General features: G+C 44.0%; 1 pseudogene; it reads left to right on the top strand.

Moving 5' to 3' along the window:
• The first annotated feature begins 15,596 nt into the window (after positions 1–15,596).
• LOC124285113 lies at positions 15,597–15,773 on the top strand (annotated as a pseudogene).
• The last annotated feature ends 476 nt before the right edge of the window (positions 15,774–16,249 follow it).

Below are 16,249 nucleotides of genomic sequence, written 5' to 3'. Positions count from 1 at the left end.
TTGATAACATCGTTATCATGTGCCCTATTCTGCACATGAATGGAACGTACACGGAAAGACCACGGGTGATGACGGACCCGGACGTACACAGAGTCGACCCGCAGACACGTCTGCAGGACTGGTTGAAGGCTTATCACAACAAACTCAAGGGGGGAGTCGACGCTGTTCATACTGGACGACTGCAGCGCTAATCGCGAGAGATAACAAAAAAGAGAGACATGCTATCGTACCTAGCCTTCTCTGGCCGGCACGCAAAGCACAGCGTCTGGGTGCTAACGCAGAAGTTCAACTCGGTGTTGAAAGACCTCAGGGAGCAGACGCGATGGGTGGCCTTATTCCACTGCAAGGACAGGGATTCGTTCGAGGAGTGTTTGAGAGAGAACGATGTCATGAGCAAACTAGAATGAGAACGTGAGCAGAAACAGCTTGCTGAAACTAAGCATGCTAAGCTCGTGCTCAAGACCAACCAACCCGTGGCCTATAGCGTGTTTTAGCTTAACAATGCTTAGCAAATGCTTAGTTCTTAGCGTTTAGTAGTTATGACTTTTTTTTAAGTGTTCGTCTGTGCAACGTAACCTTCATCTCGCTATGTTTCACCTGCATCGGGTATTATATTATTAAAACTAAAACTTGCTTATTACATTATAAGATGGAGTGTAATGAACTGCTCGAACAACTGTTGCCACAGGATCAGAGTGACGACAAGCGAGAGAGACTGGTAGCGCTGGCAGTCGGTGGTAAAGCCAAACAATACTTTGGGGACTACTCTCCCGATAAAATTCACAAAATGTCAGCCGAAGAAATCGATAAGCTGTATGCAAGATACGAGGCTAGACTCGGGGCCGAGATGACAAAAACTATAGGATTGGCTATGACCCAGATCTACACTGGTATTGCGTCGTACTTCCTTCCCATCCCCCAGGAACGTCGACTTTACCTGTGGGAGGACCTTGAGAAAGACTCATTTATTGAACACGCCTTGAGCTCTGTCAGCTGCGTGCTGTACCACAAATACTGTATGTTTTAGCCCCGGTGACGGCGGCGATTATCACAGCAAAGCATTGCCAATTTAAGGAGGGAAATAATAATAGTAATGGTATACAAGACGGATCAAGAAGTGACTCCGACCCTGATAGGGGGGAACCCCCTACTGGGGGAGACCCCAATAGAGGAAACCCCAATGGGGGATACCCCCCACAGGAGGGGAACCCTCCACAGGAGGAGAACGAGGGTTTCCCTCCACAGGAGGAGAATCCTCCCCTTACAGTCACCAGGAAGAAGAACCCTAAGAGAGTCGCCGCCGGTAGAAAAGGAGGCTTAGCCAAGCACAAGAGTAACTACACTCCACTCCGGTGGATTGCAGGGGCAACTGCTGCCGTGGCTTTCTCATTATTGTTATATAATAAACAACCACCCCCAGCACCACAACCACAATTAGAGGTCAACCCACATATCATGTTATAAATATATATTTTTATATCATATACATAATGTCTGAGGGGAAAACGTTCGTCAACGATGCATACCACGCCACCGTGGTCGCCAGTCTAGATGTAGGGTATGCTCGGTTGACCAAAATGGTGCTTAAACAACCGACTATCAAGCTAGATTTCAACCTGCAGGATATCGCCATGCTCATAATGAACCTTGGTATGGCGATGGCCACCAAGGACATCCTCGTAAAACAAGGGATCATACCTGAAAATATTTTGAAGCAAATGTAACTATATATAGGATGGCTACGATCGCCATGATGGTTGGTGGGGCGTTAGTAAACACCCTGGCATTTTCCGGAAGGAAGTATATTTCTTCTTCTCGAAACTACGGGGAGTCGAACGCGGCTGAGATACAGGCTGAACGGAACCATCACGACATAGCCGTGGAGAAACTACAAGCCGCGCAAGCCTAGTACGCGAAGAAACGTATACAGAGGATCGATTACATTAACGAACAACTCCAGCGTGAGAACCATGCCGTTAAAACATTCGATAACGTTGAAGATGCAGCGACAGAATTATACCTGCTAACCAGTAAACAGCTAGAACCGCTCCATAAGCCCACACTCACTCAGTACTACACACCATCCCCGGGGCAAAAGGACCGGAATCGATCTTCATCGCGCTGGGTCTAGCAGCGACTGCGTTGGTTGTAAAGCAATTAGACTAAGTCCCCATATGAGTATACCAAAGATGAGACCTGCCCCGTACCGATGCCAGTACATACTTAGGGGGAAGACCAAGACCTGTGGTAGGAAATATAGGATGGAGGGGTACTGCTGTTTTCATAGGAGATGTTTTGCGAACTACACATGTTCCGTGTGCGGTATTGGAGTGAAATACCACTACTGTTTATGTAAAGCCCATGGGGCAAACGTAGTCAGGCACCAGCTTATCTACGAGAAGAAAAAAGACTACACAAATGAATGTAGGCGCCTCCTTAGTATGGAGGTGTAATTTTTTAATGGTAACCGAATTAGAGCCTGTGTACACCTAGGTATAATAATGCCTGCGTTCATACGAATTCCACACCCGGCTTTTGTCCTGAGAAGCTGGTTGATGTTTCTGGGTAAATGTAGTATTGACAACATCAGACCTCTGGTAATTAGCAAACTCGAAGAGGAAATAAACGAATTGGGACACATCAACTTTCAAATGATTGTTACTACAAGGCTGGATGTCTTCAGAGAACAAGTATTGACTGAATCAGCTAATATATATACATGTATCCCCAACGTTCTGGAAATAATAAAACGGGAAGGTTATCCTGAAATCGATACGGTTATTCTAAATATAGCGCTGGGCGGGGGACTAGATTCGTGGTGAGAGGAGATACCTGCCTTGTTGGCGGCCCAATTAGAGATTGTATACACCTTGGTATAACAATGACTACTGTCCGAGACTTCAAGCAGATTGCGAGAGAACGAGGTGTAGTGGGTTACTCGCGAATGAGGAAACCAGAGTTGTCGATATTACTCGGCATACAACCCCCTCCCACGGTAAAACAACTAAAACTCCGAGAAAAAGAGCTGGGGCTGACGGGTTATTCTCGTATGAGGAAAGCCGACCTAATTGAATGGCAGAACGACCCCGTTCGCCCCCACACTGTGAAACAACTCAAACAGGAGGCTCGAGAGCTGGGGTTAGTAGGTTATCCTCGTATGAGGAAAGCCGGCGTAATTGAACTATTGCGTCAGAATAAAGCTATTGACCTAGAGTTCATGCGCACTGAGCACGCTGTAGGTAACTATCTGAGAGGCTGGCGCATGCATGTTGATAAGAACATAGACATCGCCGACATCAAGCCTCTAATTGCTGATAAAGTTAATGAGGAACTAAACGATTTGGGAAGTATAAAGTTTCAAATCACAGTGAAAATGTCACTCGATAAACAGTAGAATGTGGGGGGAACCCCCACTGGGGTCATTGACTACGTTGAGCCTTACTTCCGAGGTAAACAAGAAGTCATGACTCACACAGAGACCATAGACACATCAATCGATATCAGTTTTCAGCAGATACGAGAATATCTAGAACGTTACACGCACATGGGTTCCGGGTGGGTCGTGGATAAAATCGATAAGGTCTATCTAGACATAGCTAACTACGTACCATTCAGAGGGTGGTCGTACCTAGACTTGCCCCCCTACTACAAAGCAAATCAGGCCATAGTCAACATCAAGAATAGAGGAGACGATTGCAAGAGGTTAGCTATCAGGTCAGCCTTGTTTCCAGCTGACACTAATTCGAACAGGCCTTCTAGCTATCCCCAAGACGATGGGCTCAACTGGGGTGGTATACACGAACCCACCACCATATCCCAGATCACTAAAATAGAAAAACAGAATGGTATAGCCATAAACGTCTTAGGGCACAAAGGCAACACAACGGTCATGCACAGGGTCAGTCCAATGTTGGGGGAACCCCAACTAGGGGGGAACTCCCCACGCCACGTGATCAATATATTCATGATCCAGTGAGGTGATAAGTATCAGTACACGTGGATAAAACACCTCAGCAGGCTGTTGCACGACCAGTCGAAACACGTTTCGAAAAAACACTTTTGCTTAGATGCCTGCACAGTTTCATCCGACTCACCCTGCTGGAGTCCCACCGGGAGGATTGCCAAGGTGTGGGGCAGACGGCCATACGAGTCGACATGCCCAAGGAAGGCGACAATATCCTAAAATTTGACAACCACAAGAACCAAATGCCTGTACCTTACATCATCTACGCTGACTTCGAAGCCTTGGTCAAACCCGTTGAGGCCGCCGCCGTCCCAGGGGGCACACAAAAAACACAGGAGCACGAGGCCTGTGGGTTTGGATACGTGGTCGTCCGATGTGATGGGGAAACGAAAGCTCCCGTAGTGTACACGGGTCCAAGTTTCTAAAGTGTTTGCAGGAGGAAGAGAAAACTATCAGGAATGCGCTGTAAACAGTCGCTCCCATGCGTATGTGTAGTTCGCAAAACATCTCCTATGAAAACAGCAGTACCCCTCCATCCTATATTTCCTACCACAGGTCTTGGTCTTCCCCCTAAGTATGTACTGGCATCGGTACGGGGCAGGTCTCATCTTTGGTATACTCATATGGGGACTTAGTCTAATTGCTTTACAACCAACGCAGTCGCTGCTAGACCCAGCGCGATGAAGATCGATTCCCGGTCCTTTTGCCCCGGGGATGGTGTGTAGTACTGAGTGAGTGTGGGCTTATGGAGCGGTTCTAGCTGTTTACTGGTTAGCAGGTATAATTCTCTCGCTGCGTCTTCAACGTTATCGAATGTTTTAACGGCATGGTTCTCACGCTGGAGTTGTTCGTTAATGTAATCGATCCTCTGTATACGTTTCTTCGCGTACTAGGCTTGCGCGGCTTGTAGTTTCTCCACGGCTATGTCGTGATGGTTCCGTTCAGCCTGTATCTCAGCCGCGTTCGACTCCCATAGTTTCGAGAAGAAGAAATATACTTCCTTCCGGAAAATGCCAGGGCGTTTACTAACGCCCCACCAACCATCATGGCGATCGTAGCCATCCTATATATAGTTACATTTACTTCAAAATATTTTCCCGGTATGATCCCTTGTTTTACGAGGATGTCCTTGGTGGCCATCGCCATACCCAGGTTCATTATGAGCATGGCGATATCCTGCAGGTTGAAATCTAGCTTGATAGTCGGTTGTTTAAGCACCATTTTGGTCAACCGAGCGTACCCTACATCTAGACTGGCAACCACGGTGGCGTGGTATGCATCGTTGACGAACGTTTTCCCCTCAGACATTATGTATATGATATAAAAATATATATTTATAACATGATATGTGGGTTGACCTCTAATTGTGGTTGTGGTGCTGGGGGTGGTTGTTTATTATATAACAATAATGAGAAAGCCGCGGCAGCAGTTGCCCCTGCAATCCACAGGAGTGGAGTGTAGTTACTCTTGTGCTTGGCTAAGCCTCCTTTTCTACCGGCGGCGGCTCTTTTAGGGTTCTTCTTCCTGGTGACTGTAAGGGGAGGATTCTCCTCCTGTGGAGGGAAACCCTCGTTCTCCTCCTGTGGAGGGTTCCCCTCCTGTGGCATATGAAGATGTCATAGCTAAGTACCTTGAAAAGAATTACATCAGAAAAGTTCCAGAGGAAGAAATCAGTAAATCAAAATGGTACTTACCTCATTTTCCAGTGGTGAATATGGACAGGTCAACAACAAAAATCAGGTTGGTATTTGAAGCATCTGCAAAATGTAGTGGCATTTCCCTTAATGATGTTATACACCAGGGTCCCAAGATGCAAAATGATCTGTTTGAGATACTTTTGAGATTTAGAAGGTATCCAGTTGGACTCATCTGTGACGTCGCGGAGATGTATTTGCAAATAGAGATTGCGGAGTGTGACCGTCCATACTTCAGGTTTCTCTGGCGATCAAATGATCAGGTCAAACCTCCCGTTGTTTATGAATTCTCTCGAGTAGTGTTTGGGATAAACTGCTCACCTTTTCTGGCTCAGTACGTCACACAGGAGCACACCAAATTACATGAAACAGACTTGACTATGGCGTCAACGACAGTTGTTAAATCAACTTACATGGACGATAGCATAGATTCAGTTCAAACTGACATTGATGCAGTAGAACTTTACAACCAGCTGATGAACCTTTGGGGAACAGCAGGCATGCATGCCAGAAAATGGCTATCAAATTCAAAGAATGTTCTGAATGAAATTCCAGCAGAAATTAGCATATTGACAGATGAATTGCCATCAGTCAAAACCTTAGGACTTGTCTGGTGTGCTGAAGCTGACGAATTTAACTTTGGTTGTAGTTCAAAAAACAAATTGCTCACAGTGACAAAGAGATCCTTTCTCAGAGAAATTGCCAAGGTTTTTGATCCGTTAGGATTACTAGCACCATTCGTTGTGAGAGCAAAAATCTTACTGCAGCAAATGTGGCTTGCTGGGCTCGGATGGGATGAGAAAATGAATCCTTATCTTGAAGCAAAAACATGGAAGTGGTACAATGAAGTGCAGCTGATTTCTTCTCTCAGATTTCCGAGAAACATAGGTTTAAATCAAGCTGCAATTGACCAACAGTTGCATGTATTCGTAGACGCTTCTCAAGAAGCATTTGGCGCAGTCATCTACTGTGTAAGTAACCTCCCCAGTCAAAGCAGGTCTAGCACTCTAGTAGCATCCAAAAGCAGAGTTGCTCCGCTAAAAGCAAGGAGTATTCCTAGGTTGGAACTGCTTGCAGCTGTTCTTGGTGTACGACTGACACTAATTGTCACAGAGGCTCTTGCTGTTTCTCCAAAATCAGTAAAGTTTTGGTCAGACAGTGAAAATGTCTTATGTTGGATTAAAAATCAAAGCAGAAACTTTAAACCTTTTGTTGCAAACAGAGTTGGGTTCATACAGGACAATACTCACCCAAGTCAGTGGAAATATGTCCCAACCAAGCAGAATGCTGCTGATATTCTCACAAGAGGAGCACATGTTGAAACCGTAAATAGAAAGGAATGGCTTCAAGGTCCAGAGTTTATAAAACAAGATGAGAAAGAGTGGCCAAATCAAAAGAACTTGAAAGATGATGAAAACTTAGAAAGACGCAAGGGATGTCAGTCAGATATTACAATGGTAACATGTAAAGCTGCTACAGTGATGAACTGGCACTTGGACCCTTCAAAATATTCAGATTGGAGGAGATTGTGCAGAGTTACTGCCTGGATACTTCGGTTCGTTCACAATGTTTCTTCCGGAGAAACTAGGAAATCTGGTGAGCTTGATGCCGATGAGTGAGTGAGTGAGTGAGTTAAGATTTAAAGTCACATCGGCAATATTTCAGCCATATCGTGACTAAAGCAAGTTATAAATATATCAACAATTTAAGTGAAATTATAAAATTCTGCCGACGAAGGACAGTAAAATAACTAGATAATCACAGATATATATGTAAAACTAGTAATTGAATCTAAAACATTTTAACTATAGGGGACAACACAATATAAAAATGGGCTATAGATCGCCACCAACTGAAGGTAGATCACCATGCTAGGAGCCATGGGGACTTACATTACTTTTGCTACCTGCATGGATCCTAGCTGGATTTACACCATCCCTTCAGCCGCTGGCGATTGTAGGGAAATTTAGCCAACAGTTAAAATAACAAAAATACTACGTTTAAAATGTGATAATTTAGATTTTACTTTGAAAGTTTTGGGACTTACGTACCCTCTCAGGAGGACAATAATTTTACGCTACGTCAACCCCCTTTGAGGGTACAGCCACTAACAATCTCAGTGACTAATTTAAATTACCAATAATAAAATATTTATCTATTTACAAATCAGTTAATAAATCTAATTCTTTTAAAAAGGCAATAACTAAATGAGAACTAACGTTATTAAAAAGATCCTTCAATGTTTTGACATTAAAATACTTATCCCTTGTGATGGAATATTCAATGCAGTCAAGCAGGACATGCTTGACTGTGATCCTTCATCACAAAGGGATACAAAACTGGAGGATCTTCGCCTTTCAATAAATATTCATGAGTATATCTGGTATGGCCAATGCGACATCGTCGCATAATGACCTCTTCAAATCTGGACTGACAACCCAAGTAGGTGTAACCAATATAGGGTTTTATTGCATGTAATTTATTAATACCTACTTGGGCGTCCCACTTCTTCTGCATCAGATCACGGATGTAAGTTCTAATGCCAGCTTTATAATCAGAGTATGGAATAAGAAGTGGTGTCACAGATTTGTTGAGTGCTGCCTTGGCAGCAAGATCAGCCATGGTATTCCCAGAAATGCCAACGTGGCTGGGTAACCAACAAAAGACGATGTCGCACTGGCCAGTAGCAAGCTCATTATTCAATTCAATAATTTCTAATAAAAGTGGATGTTTGCAAGAAATATTTTTAATAGCCTGAAGACAAGAAAGAGAATCTGAAAAGATTATATATTGTTTATATTTACGGTGTTTATTAATATATTTAAGAGCTGTTAAGATGGCGTTTGCTTCTGCTGTAAAAATAGAGCTGTTATCCGGTAAACGAGAAGATATTGTTCTGGATCCCAATGACAGTGGCACATGCCACCGCGCCACCATCCTTGGATCCATCTGTAAATAAGGATTTATATGTATTATATTGACTTTTTAATTGATGATATTCTTGTTTATATTGTAATTCATTAGTTTCTGCTTTTTTAAATGCTGTTAATGTTAGGTCAACTTGTGGCCTAACCAATTGCCAAGGCGGAGAAGAAAGAAGACGGGAAGGAGCTATATTTTCCAGCTCAATGCCGGCAGCAGAAAGAAATGGTTTAATTCTTAAACCAAGAGGCGGAACAAGAGAAGGCTTTTGTTGTACAACTCCTCATAAGAAGGATTGAAAACACAGTTAAATGCAGGATTAGACTCGTTAGAATAGAGTTTTGTTATATACTGTAAAGAGAGTTTGATACGACGTTGGGTAAGGATGGCTCATCAGCCTCAACATAGAGACTATCAATAGGAGAAGTTCTAAAAGACCCAAGACAAAGTCTCAGACCTTGATGGTGGACTGAATCTAAGAGTTTTAAGTTGCTTTTACAGGCTCCACCATATACGATGGAGCCATAATCAAGCTTCGAGCGGACAAGTGATCTGTAAAGGTGTAGGAGCATAGCTTGATCCCCTCCCCACCTTGAATTAGACACGACTTTCAACAAATCAAGTGCCTTCAGGCATTTAGTTTTTAGGGATTTAATATGTGGCAAAAAAGTTAAATGGGAGTCGAAAATTAGACCCAAGAATTTGGCCTCCTTAACAACTTTGATGGGAGTGCCATTTAAAGATAGTTCTGGATCTTTATGCGGTTTATATTTTCTACAAAAGTGTAGACAATTAGTTTTGGATTTGGAAAATTTAAAACCGTTTTCAAGACACCATTTATTTATGTTATTTAAACACAACTGCAATTGCCGTTCAATAGTATGCATATTTTTACCACGACAAGAAATATTAAAATCATCCACAAAAAGTGATCCATCAATTGAATCATTTAAAACCTTGGATAAACTGTTTATCTTGATACTAAATAAAGTGACAGACAAAATACTGCCTTGAGGGACACCCTGATCCTGATTGTAATGGTCAGACAGGGTAGAACCCACTCGGACTTGAAATTGCCTGTCTTTTAAAAATTGTGATATAAAAAGAGGCAAACGGCCTCTCAAACCAAAATCATGTAAATCCTTCAAAATGCCATGCTTCCAGGTGGTATCGTATGCTTTCTCGAGATCAAAGAATATCGATACTGCATGTTGTTTATTTACTATAGCATTTTTGACAAAGGATTCTAAACGTACCAAGTGATCAATGGTACTACGATTTTTCCTGAAACCACATTGAATATTGGTTATAATGATGCCGATGAAATTCAAGATGCTGAGACACTAGTTCTTTTGAACACTCAAAAGGAAGCATTTACTGAGGAATACGCAGCTTTGACCAAAGGAAAACAGATTCCTAAATCTAGCAAATTATTGGGTTTACATCCATTTTTAGACGATTCTGGACTGATCAGATCAGGTGGTAGACTCAGATATGCTGAGGATCTTTCCTATGAATCGCGTTTTCCAATCATACTTCCTAGGGCTCACTGGGTAACAAAGTTGATCGTGAAACAATTCCATGAAGTCTGTTGTCATATGGGAACCAATTACACATTGGCTGCATTGTCAAGTAGGTTTTGGATTATAGCAGCTCGTGAAGAGATTCGTAGTTGGGAACATGAGTGTGCTTGGTGTAGACGTCAGAAAACCAAGCCTGCTACACAGATAATGGCAGATTTACCAAGTGTCAGGGTTAGATGTTCCATGAGACCCTTTGCTCAGACAGGTGTAGACTTTGCTGGTCCCTTTCTAACAAAGCAAGGTCGGGGGAAAAGTCGACAGAAACGGTATCTGTGTTTATTCACGTGTCTATCAACTCGAGCGGTACACCTGGAGATAGCTTTTGGTTTAGACACAGACTCTTTCCTGAATGCTTTCTCTCGTATGGCACACAGAAGAGGAATGCCGAATGAAGTCATCTCTGATAACGGCACTAACTTTGTAGCAGCCGTCAAGGAACTTAGACAGCTAATTTCGGAACTTGATGGAGACGATCTCAAAGCTTCTCTAGCAAGCAGAAAGGTCGTGTGGAAGTTTAATCCACCACATGCTCCACATTTTGGTGGAACTTTCGAATCTTTGATTAAATCAGCCAAAAGAGCAATCTATGCTGTTCTTAGTTCTGGTGATATATCAGACGAGGAACTGATGACCGCCTTTGTAGGGGCAGAGGCTTTGTTAAACTCTCGACCTCTGACATATCAGAGCGCACATCCCAGTGATGTTGTGCCTCTTACACCAAACCATTTTCTACATGGTCAATGTGGTGGCCCCTTTGCCCCTGAGGAAAACCTACAAGACTTCAATCCTCGTAAACGTTGGAGGCGTGTGCAGGAGTTACTGAGGCATATATGGCAAAGGTGGATGAAAGAGTGGTTACCCACTCTCAATGTCCGCAAGAAATGGCAAGCTACAAGTAAGGACTTGAAAATAAATGACGTTGTCATTGTTGTTAGTCCTGAATCTCCACGAGGAAGCTGGCCACTAGGTAGAATCACCAAGATATATCCAAGCAAAGATGGACATGTCAGAGTAGTGGATGTTCAAGTGGGGAAATCGGTGTTGACTAGACCTATTACCAAGCTTTGTCCACTGGAGTGGTATCCAGAATAGGACGAACATCGTGTACATTTCAAGTTCAGTACAAGTCTACACAACATTTAGTGTAATTAGATGTAAATAGATGTCTCTCTGAAAGACCAGGGTCTTATCAGCAAAGGGGGATATGTTCTGGAGAGAAATTTAGTTTCTTTGGTTTTTAGTTATCTGATAGCCAAAACACATCTTTACAAGAACCATGAACGTTGCGTCAAAACGCAACCGTAACGCCTGGTGCAGTCACTTTCTGCACGTGCAGAGTCGAGCAGATAGGTTTCTGACGGCTAAGTGAATGGTCGACAATTGTGATCAGTGAGACTCTGGTCGTTAGATTACACAAATAGTTTGCCATATTCGGGCATAGTATAGATACTAAACAATTTAGAATTATAGTTGTGTATCTTATCAGATAGCTTATTTAGTTCATGTAGTTTAGAAAAAGTATCATATTTAGTTTGGTGGTCGGAGTGGCAAAAGTATCATATTTAGTTTGGTGGTCGGAGTGGCAAGAAGGTTGTTTATTTACCATTTAGTTAAGCACGTTTTTTCACGTTTCACGTTCACAAATTAATTTAGTAATTCCACTGCGTAAACAGTAAGTGTATATCATTAAAATTGTTCTTCAGTCCTCTACAATTCCACTGAATAATGGTATTGGAGCTGTTCATGGAGGCTTAACTGGAGATCGTGATTGGGAGGAGTGTTCATCTCCAGAGGCTCATATGAGTTATGAACCTCAACAGGTGTAAGAACAGGAGTGGGCGTCTTCACGTAAGTGAGAGCCTTTTTCCTTTTTTGCAATTTCTTTTTCTCTTTTCTAGTTAAATTTGCATCACCCACAGGTGTACTTTCGATTGAGTCAGATGGTACATCACTGGTAGGATTGTCCATTTGTGAAGTTGTTTATTTCAGATTACCTTTCTGAGATATTTCAGTGGACTGCTGCAGTACAGTCTGGTCGTCCTTGACCCAGGAGATGTTGGTCTGACGCGAAACAGAGACTGTCTTGCAAATTGGAGTGGAGGATGCAATTGCTGCGGAATATGTTTTTACATAAGTTTGAGCAGAAGATGGAACTCGTTTTTTTGCTTCTTGGTAGGTCATGTTATTTGTATGTTTAATTTTCAAATTTAAAAGATGGTCAGGATTTAGAAGACGCAATGTGATCTCTGTTGGCACATTTGATGTCATGTGTGCACTCAGAGCTATCATGGGCTCCACTGCAACGGCAGCATACTGCCATATTGCTTCAGCAGAACTTGGCGCCATGACCAAACTTTTGACACTTAAAACATCGAAGTGGATTTGGTACATAAAACATCGAAGTGGATTTGGTACATAGACCTCCACCCCGTTGTTGAAATATCCAGACTTTAGTGATTTGGGTATTGCAGGTTGAGAAAAAGTGAAAAGATAGGTTTGTGTTTTAACCAAGGTACCATCTTGAGTTTTTCTGGACAAACGTTTTACATTTGTAACTGCTTGAGCCTTTAATTCAACAGCAATTTCCTCCTCGTTCATGTCAGAAAGACAGCAAGCAACATCTCTGACAATGCCTCTGCTCGTGTCCAGTGTCTTGTGCTCCGAACCAACAACAGGAGTATTAACAAACTGTTGTAAGCCCAACAGATTGACTTATTGTTGTTTCCGTACACATTCCACTAGCAAGGCACCAGTCTGTAGTCGTGTGACATTCTTGACATCTCCACAGACACCTCTAATGCCCACTGAGATAGCAAATGGATTAAGTTTTAAGGGGCTTCCATTAACTGACGCAATTGCGATGAACCGTGGCCAAGAATTTGAAATCTCAGGAGCGACCTCCTCATCAGACGAGAGCACATCTACATGTCTGCGTTTATTTGCTTTGGATGAACCAGGTGAATTGTATTAAAACATGGTATAATATAAAGAATTCAGCACCCCTGCTCCCCACCCACCATGGATTGTCAACAAGGACAGTGTCAATTTGCACCGGAACTCCAGGATGCTAAAACCAGGGAAACAGGGGTGTTATACTCTAGTAAATATGACGTGAATAGCTAAATTCGTCTAACAGATTACTTGTCAGGCTGGTTCGACCCATAACAAAAATCTAAAGACATATAGAATTCAGCGGTCAACATCACCAGATTGGCCCATGAGCCACCGCCTTCTGGCATAGGACTCTAGGCAATTTAATATGATCAATATTTTTTACTCAATAAATCAAAATACCCAAGACCCAATGATAGTCCGAGATCACTTTCAAGAAAGGTCGCTGTAAAGCTTTATTTCATAAATAAAGCCTTATGTACGGCGCTAGCTCCTTTCCAGTACCCACGCGGGCTGTAGTAAACAGCCTCAAACTTTCTTTGGTTCTGTGACATTGTTGTCGCCCCGACAGGGTATTTATATATACACCTATGTTCTTGGTTAAATTTTCTCATGCCCGTATGCGTACGTGTTGATCCCGTCGATGGCTATCCAACGCTTCATGTCCATCGGTGATAGGGACGTCTTGTTTATCGTCAGTCCGTATATCCTGTGCCCGTCGCTTCTAAGCGTGTTCATTTGATGTCTGAAAGTGCGGGTCTTGAACAGGGCTTCCTTGAATCTGGTGTGTTTGATGTGTTGTTTAACCACGTACTTCTTGACACCCTTCGCCTTCCGGATCTCCACATTGTCGGCCTTCAGGATGGAGTACATCTTAGGCCTCAAGCGTATGTACTCAGCTATGGGCGTGCCAGCACACTCGTCCTTCATCTTACCTAGGACCTTTTTATTTACCGTGCTGTGTATGGCATGGTCCTTGGGGTAGTCGCTGGTGTCATACAAATCGATCCGTTTCTTCATGTCCTCGTACATGTCCTCGGTCCGAATCTCCATCAGCAGGGAGTCCGTGTCCGTGTACAGCACTTCGCAACTGTCGCCGTACTGTTTCTTCAGTTCGTTGTAGTAAAAGTCGTACATCAGGTGTTTGGATAAATCCAGGATGCTCATCCCCACGTAAACAGGCCGGTTGAATTTTATGTGGCTTTTCTTCATGTGTAGGGCAACCAGGTCGTTGGTGAATATCTTGCTCCGGTTGAATGCCGGCCTGGCTATCAGTTTCCTGAGCTTGTCTTCCTCTCTCAACCGAACCAGCTTCACGGTCACACGTTTCCTCAGGTTCTCCATTGTCTTGCCGAACACCGAGTTGTTCATGAGCTTGTAGAGGTTTTTCTCAAAGTCACTGGTGGCAAGCTTTTGCAGGTCCATGTTCATTCTGATGTATGGCTCCATCCAGGGGCTCTGGTTGAACACGACCACCCTGTGTATTTTGGTCAGCCTCATACCCAACGACAGGTACAGCTGTAGGTTGCGATAGTGAACGATGTACTTGGTCTTATTCATTAAGTTGGGCACGAGTCTTTCAACGTCTGCCACCCGCCAACCCAGCAAGTTATGTTGGTACTCAGACATCCAGTCTGGGTTTACCGTCAAACGTTCAGGGGCCAGGGTGTAGCTGTTGTGCGATGTGTGCAATGCCTTGGGGTATTCCAAGTCCACTTTGAGGATATAGCCTTTGTTCGAATCCGGCGCGATGCTCATAACATCGATCTCGGGTGATGCCCATTCGAACCCCCTTGTGGGTAGATACTGGCTCATGGCCCAACCGTACAGGTTGTTGGCATCGAGGTAGAGGATGTGAGTGGTTGGCTTGCTCGAGTCGTAGCCCTTCACATATTGATTATTGGCTTTTGCGTAGCGTTTGGCGGCCATGGAGATCCCACCTCGCAAGCCTTTCTCAATGAACAAGTGCATGTCGTAATCGGTGAGCAATTCCAGCTAAACTCCGGTTTTCTTGATCCCAAGATAGACCTGGGCTGGTGTAGTACCATGCGGGGTCGAGTTGATACTGCTTAAAACACATCCTCCTAAACGTCTTGAACACGTCGGCTAGCAGGAGTACGTCTGTTCTCAAGTACAGGTCGTGGTAGTCACCCAGATTCTTACAGCCCAGTTTATTCCATACGTTAATCGCGTGCGAGTAATCGTCTTGGGTGATTGTCGAGTCGGTCAGGTTGCTGTAAAATCGGCCGATGGGAGGCAGTCGGGTCTCAGCGAACTTGGCCCAGCCATCCATGTACTCGTAGGGGTACACGCCCTTCCTCATCAGCAGGGGTCGAGTCTCGGCGTCGGTGTATCGATCGGTGATTGGGAAGGTATCGTTGGCCTTGACCAGACTGTCGAGTGACGACAGGAGGAACTGAACCGATTCGATGAACCTCAGGCCATTCAAGCTGAAGGAGATGTATCTCTCCATGTTGTTGGGGATGCACGTCAGGTTGCCATGGACCCTCGCGATGGCCTGCATAATCTCTCACCGAATCGCCGTTCATACTTTTAGGGATCATTTCTATAGTATGCATCGCCATGACTTCAGGTAAAACTGACAGTCTACCAAACCACGAGGACGATATTCAACCGGAGCAAGATATTCACCAACGACCTGGTTGCCCTACACATGAAGAAAAGCCACATAAAATTCAACCGGCCTGTATACGTGGGGATGAGCATCCTGGATTTATCCAAACACCTGATGTACGACTTTTACTACAACGAACTGAAGAAACAGTACGGCGACAGTTGCGAAGTGCTGTACACGGACACGGACTCCCTGCTGATGGAGATTCGGACCGAGGACATGTACGAGGACATGAAGAAACGGATCGATTTGTATGACACCAGCGACTACCCCAAGGACCATGCCATACACAGCACGGTAAATAAAAAGGTCCTAGGTAAGATGAAGGACGAGTGTGCTGGCACGCCCATAGCTGAGTACATACGCTTGAGGCCTAAGATGTACTCCATCCTGAAGGCCGACAATGTGGAGATCCGGAAGGCGAAGGGTGTCAAGAAGTACGTGGTTAAACAACACATCAAACACACCAGATTCAAGGAAGCCCTGTTCAAGACCCGCACGTTAACTGCTCACGGTGTTGATGCACAAGGCTGGTGCGATACGAACGCGGTGAAGACAA

Source organism: Haliotis rubra, unplaced genomic scaffold, assembly GCF_003918875.1.
Source record: "Haliotis rubra isolate DU_JTF1 unplaced genomic scaffold, ASM391887v1 Scf352, whole genome shotgun sequence".
Classification (NCBI taxonomy): domain Eukaryota; kingdom Metazoa; phylum Mollusca; class Gastropoda; order Lepetellida; family Haliotidae; genus Haliotis; species Haliotis rubra.
Note: the sequence above shows the minus strand (reverse complement) of the source record. Positions and strands in the feature narration are given on the sequence as shown.